At 46.5% G+C, this 14,810-nt stretch overlaps 1 non-coding gene across 1 annotated transcript; it reads left to right on the forward strand.

Annotated features, from left to right (window-relative positions):
• The first annotated feature begins 1,673 nt into the window (after positions 1 to 1,673).
• Positions 1,674 to 14,655, forward strand: LOC106838236 (uncharacterized). The gene is made up of 4 exons (XR_006520686.2): positions 1,674 to 1,804; positions 1,926 to 2,007; positions 10,922 to 11,048; positions 13,373 to 14,655. It is a non-coding gene; the product is annotated as an uncharacterized protein (transcript).
• Positions 14,656 to 14,810: the final 155 nt, after the last annotated feature.

Genomic DNA, 14,810 nt, shown 5'->3' on the forward strand with positions numbered 1-14,810 from the left:
AAGGACCAGGGTCCTTAATGACTCCTTCAGGCTCCAAGAAAGGCAGCTGGGGATGCGGGAGCTGGGTACCCTTTATCTTTCCCTGTCGCCGATTTCTCCAGCTGGCGTCTTCAGTTGCGAGATGCGGGGTTGCGAGGTCATTTGACTCAGGCTGAACTGGCCCGTGCGGCTGCTTCACGGCACAACATGGATTTTTATTGTACCGACTTAAAGCCGATGCAGGTGGCTTGCTAAATTCTCCTGTTAGACCAGGGAGAGGGATCCCAAAAATCTGTCCACAGAGGTAAAAACTACTCAGCGGACGTGCCTGGAGGATGTTGCACGTTGGTTTGATCCAATTGCAAATCCACGTGTTTATGACAAAAATGACGTTACTGTTAAGACTAAAGTTGCTTTGATGTAAGAATGAAATACGCTGTGTCAGGACGTCGTTGTCCACGTCTGTGGCTGCAGATAAGCCCGCAGTAACACACCTGCTGACAGGCGTCACTGGGGCTTAGCAATAAAAACATGGGAAGAGGCAAGGGGACATTTAGACCATAAACGCTCAGAGTTTGCGAGAATTATTCGCGAGTTTCGATCTGGTCTAGGCAGCTCTTTGCTCTACCGGCACTAGCTCCAGCCGTGGCCAGGCGCTCCTGGTCCAAAGCGGTGAAACCCGGGCAGCACCGGTGGGAGGAGATCAGCCCGGCTGTCAACACAAAGGCCCTTGTTGCCTAGCAACGGGTGCTCTAGCAACAAGGGACTTTTATTTTGTGCCGGCAGCTGGATGTCAGCTCCCACTTTGCAAAACCAGCTCTCCCCGCAACCAACCTTGTAGCAAAGGTACATCTCAGCTGAATGTAGGCTTTATTCCTGTCCTCTCCGCTTGCCTGGAATCATAGTGCGATTAATCTATCATTGGTTTGGAGGATATTTCTTTATCGGTTTATTAGACAGAAACCCTGTGTGCTATTGGCTTGTGAAATTATGATGATTCCCGCAGGGAACCCGTGTTAAATAAATTGCTGGCGAAGACTAACTCAGTCTCTGAGCATATTTTGCGCCCCCCTCCCAAACAAAACAGCGGGGCACCTGAAGATCAGGGGACTCCCCAGGTGACGCGGGTCAAGGTTTTTTAACAGGGTGGGAGGGAAGTGGGTCCATGTCCTGGCAGTTTGGGTTTAGGCAGCTGTCCTCTTTAACCTGCGGTCGGAGGTCATTGCTGCTCCTCGCTGAGGCGGGTCGCTGGTACAATCCCTTAACAGTCAGAACAGTATTTTCTGAGAACCGTTTTTGCAAGCCTTGTCGTTTATCGGCTAATCAAAGCTCACTGGGTGGGGGAGGTAGGCAGCAGAAAGAAAAGAGGGAGAGGGGCCCAAGAGGGAAACTGAGGACCCTCCATCGTGTCCGTTTCGGCCCTTTCACAGCACAGAGAAAAAGCTTCGTTTCTTTGTGAAGTGACTGTTATCTCCGGACGTTGCACAAAGTCCGCAGGGAGGCGCGTTGGTTGCACAGAGCGGGAGTTTGCAAGCTCGGGAGCCTGGAAACGGTGCAGCGGGCGGAGGGGACGGGGAGGGCCACGGGCTGGGAGTTCGGCAGACGCTGGGATGTCCCCCTGCCTCCAAGGATCAGGAGCGCCCGCAGAGAAAGTTCTGCAGGAAAAACGAACCTGCGCGGGTGGAGTCAGACCCTGGGCTCTGGGAGGTTGGGTTCCGGGGGCGGGCCTGGGCGCAGCTCCCGGGATCCGCTTCCTGCTAGGCTCCTCCTTCTCCTCCCCTTAACCCCTTCAGCCGCTCGTTTTGAGGAGAAGTTCGGGAAGCAGGTACAAAATGCCTGCATGGGACGAATCTCTGTCGTCGCTGCGTCCTGGGGAGGCTCGTTATTTTATTGTATTTATTTATTTGTTTGTTTGTTTTTAACACTTCCGTCCCTCCTGTCTGCAGCCCTGCAACCCTCCAGCACGTGGAATGAGCTCTTGGGCTGCGCCATCCACAGACACGTCCAGAAGCCGGCGCTGGGGAAATGGTAAGCGTGCTGGGTTGTCGCACAAATGCACCCCAAGGGTGGGCGGGAGGGGGTCGGGTTCCGGGGAGTTGGGAGCAGCTGTCTGCAAAAGTCAGATTCTCTCCCCCAGCAGACGAAAGGGGAAGCCAAGACTGGCCCCAAGTGTTGAGCCCTAAATGCGCCCTTCACCTTGCCCCAGGGAGAAGCTCCCCCACCCCCCTGCGCTGCAACCTTGCAAAACGCCCCTGTCCCTGGGTGTGGGCAAGGAGATGTCCGCGTGCTGCAGTTGCCAGCGTTGTGTTATTTGAATCCATAAAAGTGTTGGAGTCCAGTGTGATGAGGGTGAGCTGAGAAACTCCGGGCACGGTCGGATTTAGAGGCTGGCCACTGGGGTCTCTTCTGAAGAGAGGGTTTTGGGGTTTGAGTTCGGCTCGATGGGCACATCCTTCCTTTTTGTGAACTGCGATCTCCGTAGATGGAGGGCGTTTCTGGAAGGACAAATTGATGGGAGAGTGGCGGCATGGTGCGGTCAAGATCAAACCCCACAGTCTGAAAAATTGCGTGTTTGCCATCAGTATACTCCGGTGAGGTCTCGTTCACAGGAAGCTCAGGGCACAGGTGGGGGGATGCGTCTCACCTGCCAGATGTGCCTGTTTTCCTTGTACCTGCTTATCTGAGCTGACTCACAATCATGCATTCTTTTTCTTTTCTCCGCGTTGCCCCAAGCTAATGTGCCTGAGATCACCAGGAAGGAAACTGGGGCCCCAGTTGTGCTGGTTTCTTGCAAGAAGGGAGATTGCACGCCAGAGGAATCTGCCGAGTCCAGGAAGTGATGGGGTCAATTTAGGATTGGGGAGAGGGCAGAGTTCGGGGTAAATTTAAATGAAATTTAGATAGGCTCAAGTTGAGACGTGCGCAAAGAGGTTATTATCGGGTCGAGGTGTTTCCTTGCGAACTACAAGGTCAAGATAGCTGTGGAATGTGGCGTCCCACTCTTTATCTGAGGCTCTGCCCCCGAGGTGCTTAGATCCCCCAGGCCAGAGGGGGATGTTCCTTACTGATATGATGGCAAACAGCAACGCTTATGGTAGGCTATGATTTTTAGAGAACAAAGTTTCGTAATGAGTAAGAAAACAGTAAGAAAAAAATTTCCTTATGACTTTGCACCTGGCGTCATCCGAGTCTGATATGTTCCCCTGTTGAATGGCAGGATGGATTTCATTTCACAATGAGCAGGTTGCCTATAATCTCTCGTTTGCCCGCGCATTTAACAGCCTTAGAATATTATTTGAGTGTCGCATTTCTTTTTTATGAAAACCTGAGTTAATGTGAAGTCCAGAGGAGTGAATACAAGAGGATCTGGGAACGCAACATAAAATATTTGAATTTTTTATTACCAAAGTAGCATATTTCTTAAGAAATGGAATCGGTATATTTAAGAAGATGTGGGAATACACTTCCAACCGGAAGAACATTTAGACTTCCAGCAGGTTGCTTGTGCCCCTAGAGAATTTGGAATGTAAAGGCCATGAAACCTTTCAGATAGAAGGAATTCCTATTTTAGCTGGAAACCTGACTTCGATGTAAAAAAGTCAAACTCATCAGTTCAGTTGTAAATTTAAACTGTTTAATTTAATAATTTATTATTTGAATGTGTCTATAATAAATCGGTGTGCTTAAAAATTGAAATGATCAGGGCAAACCTTTAAGTCCTTCCTCCATCTTGCCTTAGTTCACTCTGTTTACAACTCCTGGCCGCGCAGAAGTAACCACTTTATAGATCCTTGCATATCTTTTCAGAGTTCTTTACATCAACTTACAAACAAATTGGCCTCTTATTTTACCCTCAAAATGAGTTTATTTTGGAAAACCCAAAAGAATTGCAATTCAGGAAGTGCATGCTATGGTGAACCACAGGCAAATCCAGCAAACAAAGGAAAGGAGCTGCTTTTACAGAGGAAAAGGGGGAGGGGGAGGGGCTATTCTAAAGGAAAATCCATTCGGGGAAAGTAACAGTTCAAGGAGGCAACAGGTTCTCATTGGCTGAGCTGTGATGTTTCTCATTGGCTGAGCTGCAGTGTTTCTTATTGGCTGAGCTGTGGCATTTCTCATTGGCTGAGCTCCAGTGTCTCTCATTGGCTGAGCTGTGGTGTTTCTCATTGGCTGAGCTGCAGTGTCTCTCATTGGCTGAGCTGCAGTGTTTCTCATTGGCTGAGCTGCAGTGTTTCTCATTGGCTGAGCTGCAGTGTTTCTCATTGGCTGAGCTGCAGCATTTCGATTGGCTGAGCTGTTGCCAGGTAGGGAAAGAAATCTTCCTTCAGTAGCTAAGAAGTTTTACTTCCTCTGCAGGATGCAATCATCTGTCTCTTCCTGTTCGATGTAATTGATGAGGTATGATGGGGCTTGAGAGCTCCCCCTACAGGTCTTGCCAACTCGAACTTCGTTGAGATTTCTTTTACTATTTTCCACACTTATTTTCCCTTTATTTCATGAAAATGAGGTCATTGTACACTCTCCCACTGCTAATATAAAAGGTCATTGTTGCAGATTTTAAAAGACTTAAGTGACCAAATGCAACACGTGGGTCTTGTTTTGTAGACTGACTAGATAGTTGATTCTTTAGTGGCATTACTGCTGGTATTTCTTGGTGTGATAATGTTGTCATCACATTTTAAAAGATCCCTCATGCTTTAGAGAGCTAGAGTGACAGTAGTTAAGAATGAAATGCTATGATATCTGGAGTTTTGTTTACAATAAAACAGTAGGAGAAGGGAAATGGAGGGAGATAGGAAGATGATACGAGGCTGTTTGTGGAAACTGGGTCAGTGGCAGACGAGGGCTTTCTTTTCTTTCATCCTCTCTGTATTGTGTATGTTTGACACTTTCCATAATTTAACACAAATGTTTAGAAAGCTCTTTTGTGCTACTCAGCTTTTTAAAACCAAGAATGGATTGGCTGTAAGATTACATGATAGAGTAAATATAATAACATTGTTTTAATCCAAGTTGTATAATATGTGACTTTAGGAAAAATTTCATAAAGACAAGAGCACATAAAAGTTATAAGTAGAACTTTTTAAATAATATAATAAATATGTAAGTCCCCAGATTAAGGAATCAACCACTTGTGCTGGTTCGAGGTAGTGTGCTCCTTCTGACCCCATTGCCTTCTTCCTCTCGGGGTTAATCGCTGTCTTGAATTTTCTGTTGCTAAAACTGACTATAGCAGAGCCATTTCAAATGGAGTCAGAGCTGCCTTTCCAGAGAAATTGCCTTGCTGTCTTGAAGCTTTGACTGGGCCAAAAGGGCAATTGTTTTACAAGCAATTGTCTGAGAATTCAGCAGGAGAACTAACATCTTCATCACAGAGACTGAGGATCATGGACTTTCTAAAGATGGAATCAATGGTCAATCAATGTTTAGCCAAGACTAGCTCTCTGCCTCTGACTCCAGTTAAAATTCTTTGTAGGGGCCAGCCCAGCAGTGTGGTGCTTACAGGTGCTTTCTCTCCAACTTGGCTGGTCAAAGTGCCATCCACTTTGTCCAGCAAAATGGGCATCCACTGGGAACCTGCTAGAAATTTCCTCTATCGGGCTCCTCCCCAGACCTAGCGAATGCGACTCTGCATTTGACAGGATCCCAGGTGATTCTTATGCTTGCTAAGTTTTGAAAAGACAACTCCACAATATATATCTTAGAGTAAGATTACTGGGTATAGTAGGTTTGGGGATATTCAGATTTTCTGTATAGAATCTTTTTTTTTTTTTTTTTGAGGAAGATTAGCCCTGAGCTAACTGCTGCCAATCCTCCTCTTTTTGCTGAGGAAGACTGGCCCTGAGCTAACATCCATGCCCATCTTCCTCTACTTTATATGTGGGATGCCTACCACAGCATGGCTCCACTTTGGTGGTCCAGGGTTCATGGTTTCAAATCCTGGGCATGGACCTACACACTGCTTATCAAGCTATGCTGTGGCAGTGTCCCACATACAAAACAGAGGAAGATTGGCAAGCTATTAGCTCAGGGCCAATCTTCCTCACCAAAAAAAAATTCTTTGTAATACAACCTCTTCTCTTTGCCTTTAAAAGCCCCTGACTTTTAATCCCTATCAGGGCGCTATTTGGGTTTCCACCTAAATCTGTGCTCCCTGAATTTCCATTCTTTGATCCCAAATAAAATTTTTGCTTCTCTTGCAGTTTGTGGCTCTTAATTCAGTGACACTGTTAACCATTCTCTTGATTTTCCCTTTTTTCTCCCCAAATTTATATTTTAAGCACTTTCAGACCTGCAGTGAAAATTGATAATAATAAGAATGTATACCTAGGTAATCACAACAATTTGCAAATTTTTTATATTTTGCTTTGTTTGCTCTATGTATATGCACGCTGTTGCCTTGTTTGCTCCGTATGTGAGAATGTGGGTTCACCTGTGTTCACATAGCTCCCTGCCTTGTTTGTCTGTGTGCACACGTGTGTTCACATGTATGCATTCATACACACGTTTTCTTGCTGAGCCACTTGAGCACATCACCCCTTGTACCTCAGCAAGTCTCCCCTAAAAACAGACACTCGCCGGCCTGTAGTTCTCACCTGGGATCCCTCAGGCTCACGGCTGCGTCATTGAGTCTCTCCCTCTGTTGTCTGGGATGGCAGAATTGTTCCCACCTTTGTCGTTGGTGAGACTGAACTGCTGTGATCATACGTGTCCAGGTGTCCTGGTTTCAGGTGGAAGAGCTTTCTCTCCAACTTGGCTGGTCAAAGTGCCATCCACTTTGTCCAGCAAAATGGGCATCCACTGAGAACCTGCTAGAAACTTCCTCTCTTGGGCTCCTCCACAGACCTAGTGAATGAGACACTGCATTTGACAGGATCCCAGGTGATTCTTATGCTTGCTAAGTTTTGAAAAGACAACTCCACAATATATATCTTAGAGTAAGATTACTGGGTATAGTAGGTTTGGGGATATTCAGATTTTCTGTATAAAATCTTTTTTTTTTTTTTGAGGAAGATTAGCCCTGAGCTAACTGCCGCCAATCCTCCTCTTTTTGCTGAGAAAGACTGGCCCTGAGCTAACATGCGTGCCCATCTTCCTCTACTTTATATGTGGGACGCCTACCACAGCATGGCTTGCCAAGCGGTGCCATGTCCACACCCGGGATCCGAACCAGTGAACCCCGGGCTGCCAAAGCGGAACGTGCGCACTTAACCACTGCACCACTGGGCCGGCCCTTCACCTCCTTCTTGTTCCTGACATTGGCAGGTTGAAGTCACTGGTCGGCGCAGTAGAAGGTCCCAGTTGTGGATCTGTGTGATTGCTCCCGCGTGCGGTTGAAAGTTAGACCTCAGGGCATGGTTTGAATAGGGTGAACGTTTTTGCAGCGGTGCGTCTCAAGTGGTGTGTGCTTCCTAATACATCACATTGGTGAAAATATAATGGCTCTTGCCCCGGTGTGGGTGAAGCCAAAATCCATCACTGGTTTCAGATGGGGAGACAGCTCCGTTGTCACTTCTTAAAGTTGTGATCATCCAGCGAGTACCGAGCAAAGGAATGTCTTCCTACTCTGCAGATAACCACGGCCCCTTCCCTTTTTCCCCTCCGTGTCTTAGCATCCATTCCTGTTTGGTTTTTGAATCAATTATTTCATTTGGGTTGCAAGATGGTGGTTTTTATATGCAATCATTGCTTCTGGGTTTTTAGCCGGAATTCTGTAAAGTTTTCTGTTATCAGCAAGGGCTATTCAGTTCCTCTTAAATAATGTTCCTGCTAGAAAGTCAGAGGGAAGATTTAATTCTGCCTTATTCAGAAACCAAGTTTCCAGATAAGGATGCAGGCTGCGTCCAATGGTGGGAAATGCTTTTTCCCCCTGCTTTGGTTTGCTCTTTTCTGAGCATCACTCTGAGTTCATGTATTTTTAGTATTCAGTGTATTTCTATCCATTGCAATATTGTGGTTCAGGATATCCTAAATTGGGCCATTGGAACACTCGTGCAGCATCCTCTTCACACGGTCCAGGACAGTGGCTCTGGCTTCTGGCTGACTCATTTTATATTTCCGTTCCTGGATCAGCTGTTTCCCCTCGCCTCCTGCTTGTTAATTCGTCTAAGCATTTTGTCTGCATAAACTGGCAGGTGTGGATGTGTGTGTGGGCGTGTTTATGCTGACATTTTATTAGAAACCCGACTTTTTTTACTTTATTTTATATTTAAATCTTTCTTCATAGACTAAAAACCTTGCTTCCTAACAACATTAACATAACTCCTTTGCCTGATCCTGCAATGCACATAAAATATTTCTAAGAAACGGCGCCAATATTACTTTTAGCAGTAAAGCCACCTGGTGAGAGGTGCGATTTTCCTTCTTTGTGTACAATAGAATATGACACAGTAAGGACGTCAAATTAACTTTTGACTCCAGGTCATTAACCCGCCAGCTTGATATACCCTTAGCTTTGTTTATTTCAGTATTTCCATTTTCAGATTGCTTTCTTTATTTTTGAATATGTAAACATTACATGGTTCCCAGTTAAAATCTGGATGACAAGGTTATATTTAAACGAGTCTTACTTCTTTCCTTCTCCTCGCCCTGTTGCTCTGAAGGGGTTCAGAACAGGCCTCACCAAGAGGCGCCACTTTGGCACGTGAAATATTTTGGGCTAAAAGGAAATCAAGACCCCGCAGGCTGCAGAAACTTTGACCTCTCCCTTAAAGAATTTAAATTGAGAGTCTTGCCCATAATAAGAGTTATTACCAGAAATAACTTAACACCAGAATGACCCGTCTGTATACCAGGACAAACCTAGAGTTACAAACATTTCCCTGCTTATTGTCCCTCTGACGCCCCAGGCCCCATCCCATTCCTTAGCTCAAAATGGCATGTGTACCCCACTTTACCTTTCTGTCAGTGACCTTCTCACGTATGTGGGTTTCCTGTACATACAAAATGAAATTTTATATTCTCATATTAATCTATCTCTTATTGATTTAATTCTTAGACCTGCCAGAAGAACCTAGAGGGTAGAGGAAAATTTCTTCCTCCCCTACATCTCACTGATTAAAAAAAAAAGTCTGTGGTTTGCAATATGTACTCTTTGCCTTTTTTTTGTTGGAATTTTTTTTTTTTTGAGGAAGATTAGCCCTGAGCTAACATCTGCTGCCAATCCTCCTCTTTTTGCTGAGGAAGACCGGCCCTGAGCTCACATCCATGCCCATCTTCCTCTACTTTGTATGTGAGACGCCTACCACAGCATTGCTTGCCAAGCGGTGCCATGTCCACACCCAGGATGTGAACCCGTGAGCCCCGGGCTGCCGAAGCAGAATGTGCGCACTTAACCACTGCACCACCGGGCCAGCCCTCTCTGCCCCTTTTTTAGTTTCACTTAAAATATAAACTATGACCTGGAGACCACATGCTATCACTTATATCCATATATAAGAGAGCTTACTCGTTTTTATCTACGTCTGTGCAGTTCTTCATTCATGGATGCGTCATGGTTTTTTAAGCAGCCCCCATTGTTGAATATTTGGGGTGAGTTCCAGTCTTTTGCTGTTATAAATAACCTTCAATGAATAATTATGTGCGTATATATATCACTTGACTTTTTGGCCAGCGTATGTGATATTGTGGATTCTGTAATAAATCTCTATTTGGTCTTTGTCCCTGTTTCTGGCTCACAGCTCCCAAAACCCTTGGCATTTCCTAAGGGTTGAGAGTGACGATGGTGTTTCTTCTTATGTTAATGACGTGGGGACTCATTGCCAGGAGAACCAGCCGTGTGATCAGAGGTCTGGAACTTTCAGTCCCATCCTCTGATTTCCAGGAAGGGGAGGGGGCTTGAAGTTCGATAGATTGCCAGTGGCCAATGACTCAGTCAGTCACGACTGTGTAATGAAACCTCCACAAAAACCCCAAAGGACAGCTCATCGCTCCTTTTTCATCGAGTTTCCATGTTGTGGAGCAGGAATGCTTCCACATGTCACCAGGCTGGTCCCCAAGCTCCACAAGGACAGAAGCTCCTCTGTTCTGTGCCTCACCCTATGTATCTTTTCATCTGGCTGTTGATTCTTTAATATCCTTCGTAACAAATCAGTTATCAAGTGAGTCAACAGCTTTTCTTGAGTGCTGTGTCCCGTTCTAGCAAATTAATCAAACCCGGAGAGGGGCCGTGGGGACCCCTGATTTACAGCCAGTCGGACGGAAGCACAGGGAACAACATGGCCTTGCCGTCGGCATCCTGAGTTGGGGGGAGTCGTGGGGACCTCCAGTTTGTAGTCAGTGGGTCAGAAGCTCAGGGAACAACCTGAGCTCGTGACTGGCTCTGAAGTGGAGGGCGTTTTTGTGGGACTGCGGCCCCTTCCTGAGGAATCTGATTCTGTCTCTGGGTGGATGATGTCACAGTTGAGTTGAATTCTCAGACACAAGCAGGTGCTTGTTGGTGTGAGGAAGCCTACACACACATACACACACACACACACGTGTGGGGAAGCCTACACACACTGGAATCGGGTCCAGGCACCTTTGCACGGTATTTTTGGAATGCCAATGCATCAGGGATGAATGCATATCAAACCTTGGTAAATTGTGCCTAATTTGCCTTCAATTTAGAGGCGGGACGATTTCATACACAACTTGCAATGGCCTCTCCTTGGCGTTCGTTCCTTGGCTTGTAGATAACATCCCTCCAGTGTCCACTTTCGTCGAGAGATGTTCTTCCCTCCATGTGTCTGTGTCCGGATGTCTGCCTCTTGTGAAGACCCCAGTCATTGGGCTAGGGCCCCCCCTACTCCCTGTCTGACCTCATCTTAACTGGTTTACATCTGCAAAGGCCCCATTTCCAAATCAGGTCACGTTTGCAGGCCCTGGGGGGTAGGATTTCAGCATGTCTTGGGGAGCGACTCCCAACAGCACCCCGCTGAGCCAAAACGGTGTGTTGTCTTAGGACACGGTGACCTTCCTGGACGTGGCTGTGAACTTCACCAAGGAGGAGTGGGCGCTGCTGGACCCTGCGCAGAGGACGCTCTACAGAGATGTGATGCTGGAGAACTGCAGGAACCTGGCCTCCGTGGGTAAGGACGCCCCCTCCTGCGCTGCGTCGCCGACGCGAGGGGTGCGAGTCAGGTTCCAGGAGGGGCGCTGAGAAACGGGAACGGGACTGTTCCATTCCAGAGAACGGCTGCCGCCCCCACGTGGTGGACGTAGTGTTTCTGCCTTGAAACTGGAAACTGTCTGGCTCATTGCTCTTTGATGCTCTTCATGATTGACAGCCTGTGGGCATCCTTAAGTGGGTGAGCACAGAGCACAGAGCGTTTCAGCGCATGCATGAGGAAAACGGAGGGACCGAGTTGTTGCTCTGTATTCCTGTTTGCTTTGCTCCAGAATCTATGCAAACCAAAGCATGCACCCATTTTATGGAAAGTCCTGGCCCCGTTGCCTTACATCATGCACTCCCCCATTTCCCCGGGACCAGAATCTCAAGTAGGCAAACCCCATCTGATCTCCCCTTTGGAGCAAGAAGTGGGTCTGGGGGATTTTCCCTGGGCACGTGTGCCCCTGAGTGCCAGGCAGATATGAATCCTTAGGAGGAAGGATTTTACAAACAACGTGGAAATGTTGACTGAGAATTCACGCCATCCCTTGTGGGAAGCAGGTTGGCAGTTCCTTAAAAATTTAAACATAGATTTACTATGTAACCAAGCAATTCCACCCCTAGGTGTATACCCCAAGGAATTGAAAACAGGTGTCCAAAAAGATACAGGTGCACCTGTGTTCATAGCAGCACTATTCACGGTCACCAAGGTGAAAACAAACCCAGTGTCCATCAGGAGATGAGCAGAGACGCAAAATGTGGTATAGCCCAAAAATGGAATATTATTCACCCATGAAAAGGAATGAAGCTCTGATGCATGTTGCAGTGAGGATGAACCTCAATGGCATTATGTTAAGTGGAAGAAGCCTGACAGGAAAGGCCACATATTATATGATTCCATTTCTATGAAATATCCAGCACAGCTGGATCCATAGAGACAGAAAGCAGATTAGTGGTTGCCAGGGGACGGAGGGAAGCGAGAATGGGGAGTGACCACTTCATGGGTACGAGGTTTCCTTTTGGGGCGATGAAAATATCCTGGAACTAGACGGAGATGATGGTTCTACAACACGATGAATGTACTGAATGCCACTGAATTGTACACTGTAAAATGGTTAATTTTATATTCTGGGGGTTTCACCTCAATTTTTTAAAAAGAATCCATTTGATCTGAGGAAAGCTGAGGCTCCTCTATATGTGAGCTTCTTCAGGTACATAGAGCTTTTTGACTTTCATCTGTCTTCTCATATCTTCCCTTTTTTTTCCCAGAGAAAGACTTGTCCCCCTTCATCTTTAAAATGGCACATGAGGGGCCGGCCTGTGGTGCAGCAGTTAAGTTCGCAAGTTCCACTTTGGCAGCTTGGGGTTCGCTGGTTCAGGTCCCGGGTGTGGACCTACCCACTGCTTGGCAAGCCATGCTGTGGCAGGCGTTCCACATATACAGTAGAGGAAGATGGGCACGGATGTGAGCTCAGGGCCAGTCTTCCTCAGCAAAAAAGAGGAGGATTGGCAGCAGATGTTAGCACAGGGCTAATCTTCCTCAAAAGAAAAAAAGGCTCATGGACTCTGTCTTAGTCTGTTTAGGCTGCTATGACAGAACACAGTAGACTGAGTGGCTTAGGCAACAGACATTTATTTCTCACAGTTCTGGAGGCTGGAAAGCCCAGGATGAAGGTGCCGGCAGATTTGGGTCCTAATGAGAGCTGTCTTCCTGATTTGCAGGCGGCCACCTTCTCATTGTGTCCTCCCATGGCCGAGAGAGAGGGAAAGCCCTGGTGTCTCTTCCTCTTCTTATAAGGACACAGATCCCATCATGGGAGATCCACCCTCACAACTTCATCTGAGCCTGGTTACCTCCTGAAGGCCCCACCTGCAAATGCCGTCACACTGGGGGTTAAAGCTGCAACACAGGAATTTGGGGGGGGGGGGGACACGAATTCAGTCCATTACAGATTCTTTGTCCAATTCTTTTCCACTTGGCATTCTCGATCATACCCTCAGTCTCTGCAGAACCATTTCTTAGCAGCATGCCATCCATACTGAGCCCCTGTCCTTACCAGAGTCAGTCTCCTGACATGGCCCAAGTCCTTAATGGCTTCCTCTGCTTGCTCAGTCTTCCTTCCTCCTTTTCACAGTTGCCTCCCATATGTCAAGTGAACATTTGAAAAGAAATCCACATGGACATTTGCACAATGGGCAAGCTACTTGGAAATCTACAAGGCAATCCCATACAGGGATTTTTATCATCTCCCGCCCACCTTTCCTTTCAACCAAGAACGTAACTTTTGTGCCACTTTATTTCAGATTGGGTGACTCAACATAAAACCAGAGACTCCATCCCTCAGCGGGACACTCTTGCTAAAAAGACATTTCATGAAGTGAACAGAGTATGTCTCATGAGCAACAATTCCCGGACCCCCACATTAGGAGAAGACTGGAAATGCCACAAAACAGAGGAGCCGCCCCAGCAGAGGGGGCAGAAATTGAAGCAAGTTGCTGTTGCCCGAGAGAGAGACGGGTCTCCAGCTGGAGCCTGTGAATATTGTGACATGCGGGACAATTCTAAACCTAGCTCAAAGCTTGTGCCTTCACAGGGAGATTCCACAAGACGATATATCCCACAATGTGGTTCGAGTATTTTGAAACAAAATTCTGTCTTAACCAGTAATCAAAAAATTTATAAAAACGATGAATACGATAGAGTCTGGAGGCAGAGCATTCCATTCATTCCATGTGTGAGGACTCCAAAATCAAACACATGGATTGGCAATCAGAGCAATGTGCTTCACATGCATCATAAAACTTACGTGGGGGTGGACATTCGTGAGTGGGATCCGTTTAGAAGAGTTTTTAGCCAAGAGTTTTCCCTTTGGGCACACAGAAGTCACATTAAAGAGAAAACTTATGAGTCTGACCAATGTGAAAGCACTTTCCAAAATGACTCGATCTGTGCTGCGCAGATGCGGTCTTATATGGCACAGGCAAATAATGAGAATAATCGACGTGGAACAACCTTTGCCCCCATTCCAAGCTCTGATCAGCACAGGAGAAGTGGGACTAGAGAGAAAAGCTATAGATGTCACAACTGCAGGAAAGCCTTCGTTTATCAGTCATTCCTTAGAAGACACATGGAAATTCACACCGGAGAGAAACCCTATGAATGTAAGAAATGTGGGAAAGCCTTCAGATATTCCTTGCACCTTAATAAGCATGTCAGAAAGCACATCGTGAAGCAGTCCTTCGAATGTAAGGAATGTGGGAAAGCCTTCAGTAAATCCTCAAATCTTACTGAGCATATAAGGATTCACACTGGGGAGAAACCCTATAAATGTGAGGAGTGTGGAAGAGCCTTCGCTCATTCTTCAGGATTTAAAATCCATCTGAAGACTCACAGTTGAGAAAAGCCCGGCGAATGAAAGGAATGTGGGAAAAGCTTCACTAATTTTCTCAAAATACTGAGTGCAGAAGGAGGATATATGGGGAGGGAGCTCAATGAGGTAAGGTCCATGGGAAAGTCTTTCCTGAATTCTCATATTCTTTTCTAATAAAATCCTGTAAGACGGTGAACTGTCCCTCTGTGTACCCTGAAAACTCTGCCATGTGAATTTTGTACGTAGTAGCTTCAGTGCAATTCACTTACATACATGTCGTCCCACCAACTTGAAGCCCTGTTTGAGCCACATTTAATTTAGATTTGGTGTGCTCTGCGATACCATTTTTGTCCGTTTGCTGTTATCAGTCG

Source organism: Equus asinus, chromosome 26 (genome assembly GCF_041296235.1).
Source record: "Equus asinus isolate D_3611 breed Donkey chromosome 26, EquAss-T2T_v2, whole genome shotgun sequence".
Lineage (NCBI taxonomy): Eukaryota > Metazoa > Chordata > Mammalia > Perissodactyla > Equidae > Equus > Equus asinus.